The sequence below is a fragment of the Lontra canadensis genome, unplaced genomic scaffold, assembly GCF_010015895.1.
Source record: "Lontra canadensis isolate GAN:19392208 unplaced genomic scaffold, GSC_riverotter_1.0 scaffold13, whole genome shotgun sequence".
In the NCBI taxonomy this organism is placed as follows: Eukaryota; Metazoa; Chordata; class Mammalia; order Carnivora; family Mustelidae; genus Lontra; species Lontra canadensis.
This window is the reverse complement of record NW_022631007.1, coordinates 11263037-11267367: the sequence shown is the minus strand read 5'-3', so window position 1 is coordinate 11267367 and position 4331 is coordinate 11263037. Positions and strand designations below refer to the sequence as shown.

The 4331-nt window shown below is 39.4% G+C and overlaps 1 non-coding gene across 1 annotated transcript; it reads right to left on the bottom strand.

Annotated features, from left to right (window-relative positions):
- Positions 1 to 3944: 3944 nt before the first annotated feature.
- LOC116867991 lies at positions 3945 to 4054 on the bottom strand. Its single transcript, XR_004382713.1, has one exon. It is a non-coding gene; the product is annotated as a U6 spliceosomal RNA (small nuclear RNA).
- Between the last annotated feature and the right edge of the window lie 277 nt (positions 4055 to 4331).

The following is a 4331-nucleotide window of genomic DNA, read 5'->3' as shown; positions in this document are numbered from 1 at the left end:
ATTTAGGGGTTCTGATGGAGGTTTTATTATGGAGGCATGACTGTGCCACTGATGATCTCAATCTCCGGCCCCTCTCCTCTCCCTGGAGGTGGGGGGTGGGGTTGAAAGTTCCAAGTTTTTAATCAAGACTTGGTCTTTCTGGGAACCAGTCCCTGTCCTGAAGCTACCTAGAGGTGGACAAAGAGTCAACCCATTAGAAAAAAAGACATTCCTATCACCCTTGTCACTCAGGAAATTCCATGAGTTTTAAGAGCTCTGTGCCAGGAACAAAGAACAAGGACGAAGTATCTTTCTTCTTATACCACAGTTATTTGTCTTTTTGTTATTCAGTTCTAAGAGTTCTCTATATAGTTTAGATACTAGTCCCCTATCAGATACACAATTTGTAAAACTTCTCTCCTGTTCAATAGGTTGTCTTTTAACTTTCTTGTTGGTATCTTTAGCACAAAACTTTTAATTTTGATGAAGTCTAATTTACCTATTTTTTGTCTTAGTGTCCGAGGTGACAAATATTTATCTCTATTTTTTCCTAAGAATTTTATAGTTTTAGCTCTTATGTTTAGGTCTGGGACTCATTTGGGGTTAATCTAATGTGAGGGTATCTAATGTGAGGCAGATATACAACTTCAGATTTTCTGCATGTGGATATCCGTTGTCCCAGTAGCATTTGTTAAAAACCCTCTTCTGGGAGTGCTCCTCTACTTACCAGATGGGATGCTGTGTGATTCGTGAATCGCTTAATAAAAACAATTAGATCTGCAAAACAAACATACATACACATGGCATGCGCATGCACGCGCACACACACACACACACACACACACACACAAACTATCTTTCCCCCATGGATTGTCCTGATGCCCTTGTCAAAAATCAGTTGACTGCAAATGTGAGGTTTATTTACGGACTCTTTTTTTTTTAAAGATTTTATTTATTTATTTGACAGACAGAGATCACAAGTAGGCAGAGAGGCAGGCAGAGAGAGAGAGAGAGAGGAGGAAGCAGGCTCCCTGCTGAGCAGAGAGCCCGACGCAGGGCTCGATCGCAGGACCCTGAGATCATGACCCGAGCGGAAGTCGGAGGCTTTAACCCACTGAGCCACCCAGGCGCCCCTATGGACTCTGACTTCTATTCCATTGATCTAATGCCTGTCTTTATGCCGCTACCACATTCTTAATCACTATTTTGGTAGGGTCTGTTTTTTTTTTTTTTTTAGTAAATTTTGAAATTGTGAAGTCCTCCAAAGTTCCTCTATTTCAAGATATTTTTGGTGTTCTAGGCCTCTTGAGTTTCCATATGAATTTTAGGATCAGTTTGTTGATTTCTGCAAAGAACCCGCTGGAATTCTGCCAGAGATTGCATTGAATCTGCAGATCAACTGGGGGAATATTACCATTGTAATAATGTTAAGTTTTTTGATCCATGAACATAAGATGTCTTTCCATTTATTTGGAATTTTAAAATTCAACAATATTTTGTAGTTTTAAGACTATAAGTTTTACATTTCTGGGGCAACTGGGTGGCAGAGTGAGTTGAGAGTCCAACTCTTGGTTTCGGCTCAGGTCATGGTCTTGAGGTTGTGGGATCAAGCCCCACATGGGGCTCCACACTCAGTGCAGAGTCAGCTTGGGATTCTCTCTCCCTCTCCCTCTGCCCTTCCCAAGATCAATACATGTTTTACACTTCTGTTGTCAAAGTTATTCATTTCACTCCTTTTGGTGTTATTATAAATGAAATTGTTTTCTTAATTTTATTTCCAGATTGTGCATTGCAAATGTATAGAACTACAATTGTTTTTTTTTAAATATTAATCTCGTATTCTGCAAGCCTATTGAATTTGTTATCAGTTCTAATAATTCTTCTTATAAAAAGATTTATTTATTTGAAAGGGGTGCAAGGGGGAGAGGAAGAGGTAGAGGAAGTCTTAAGCAGACTCCACACTAAGTGTGGAACCTGACATGGGGCTCAATCTCACAGAGATCAAGACCTCAGCCGACACTGAGGCAGGTGCTTAACCAATAGTACCATCAGGAACCCCTCTAATAATTATTTTTTTAAAACACTATACTAAAATTACAGAAATTAGGAAATTTCCCTTAACCCACCCCATTCCAAAAGTTCAGAAAATTTTACATAAAGAAAAAAATAAGGAACACAAAGTATCAATGTAAAAATTGCACCCAAGTGTCTATTAAAAAAAAAGAGAGAGAATAAGAAGCAGAATAACATCTATACAGACAGTAAGTGAAACTGCACCAACTATTCCAAGTAAACAACAACAAAAAAAGACATTACAAAAGCCATAATTAGAAAAACTCAGAAGTGAGACAATAGCACTTAGGACAGATTTAGAAATAAAAGAAACAATCATTTCAGGTATGAAGACAAATGAGAAAAAAATACAAGAGCAAATCACATGATGCTAATGAGAAATAAAATGTGAAAAGTAGATTTTTTTTAAATCAAAAGAGGGGCGCCTGGGTGGCTCAGTGGGTTAAACCTCTGCCTTCAGCTCAGGTCATGATCTCAGGATCCTGGGATTGAGCCCCGCATCAGGCTCTCTGCTCAGCGGGGAGCCTGCTTCCCCCTCTCTCTCTGCCTGCCTCTCTGCCTACTTGTGATCTCTGTCTGTCAAATAAATAAGCAAAATCTTTTAAAAAATCAAAAAAGAAAAGCACACATAAAGGAGTTCAAGAGAAAATATAGGAAATAGTCAAAGGAGTGTGTGGAAATGACACTCATAATAAGGGAACAGAACAAATACTAGAAACAAAAATTCAATAAAACTTCCCTGAAATTAAAAAAAGGAGGGGAGTGGGAGGGGAGAGATTTGATACTACATTGCGTTAGTCAGGATTCATGAAGGAGAAAGAAACTACAAAGGAATTTGAACAGGAAAGTTTCATATCAAGTATTATTAACTACAACGGAGGTTGGAATAATGGAGAAATGGCCAGTAAAGAGTAAAAGGAACTTTAAAGAATACAAAAGTAGCAGATGAAGTGAAAAGTCTCTACACCCAGGTCTGAGGTAGAAGAAGCAAGAAAAGGTCCTCCTGACTCAGGACTGATGCCCAGACCTTGGAAGGGGGACACAGTTGTGACTCACTGGATCCTGGAGAAGTTTGCTGAAGCTGAAACCACCCAAGGGAATGCCAAGGGAAGCTCCCCATGGGTACTGGTGAGCTCCCTGTACTGGTGACCACCAGGCTCTGCTGGAGCTAAGAGCTCCACGCACGGCAGGCACCCCATCAGCCTGGTGCAGGAGGCACACTCGAGACAGGAAGAGAAACCCCTTCTGCCTCCAGCGCCCCTCCGAGGTCCAGCTCCATTTCGGCAGAGCCGACCGTGAAGATGGTCTTGGAAGCTGAGAATCAATAGATGAATAACTAGGACACATTTATTAAAAAAGAAGACAACATGCTTGAGAAAACTGACTCAGAATGAGCAACACCAAGGCATATTTTAGTAAATTTACTGGCTATTAAGGGAGGGGGAATCCTTTAATCATTGAAGTGACAAAGAACAAGTGACTTACAAGGGAAGGAAAATTAGATTATCATCAGACTTTTCAACAGCACTTCTTTGTATCAGAAAAATAAATGGTGTGAGCTATCTCGGGCAAAAGTGTGAGCCCAGGATTTTATATTCAAGGAAACAGACTTTTCAATTATAAAAGGTACAAACTGTTATCAGTGTATAAGAACGCAGGAATATTGTTCCCATGAGCACTTCCTGAAGAATTTACTAGAGAACAAGACTCAGACTGCCCAAATTACTAGCTACGTCAGCATGAGAACAGAGAGCAGTAAATACACAGTTACTGGTAGAACCAATACTATATGATGTTTAAAAGGCAGAGAATATGGTATATGAAGGCCGTAAGCTCTATTGATGTAGATATAGAACAGCTATGAACATTGGGGTGCAAACTGCTTTTTTTTTTAAAGTATGGAATACTTCATGAATTTGTGTGTCACCCTTGTGTAGGGGCTGTGCTAATCTTCTCAGTATCATTCCAATTTTAGTCATGTCCTGCCAGAGCGAGCACGGGAACTTTTAAACTCATCTCAGTAATCATTCTCATGGTAGCAACATTAGCACTGACATTCCCTGTTGTGTGTGTAATGTTGCCTAAAACAAATGAGTAATTTTGAGCTATTTTAGCTATCGTCCCCTGTGTCCTAAAAATTAGGATTCTCAGTGTGGAAGAAAGAAGAGACAGCTGTAATTTTTTAAAAGATTAAATAAAAAAATCTACAGTCCTGAAATTTAATTGGAAAAACAGTATGAACTTGTGAGGTATTTAATCTATCATTCTATCTGTATCGA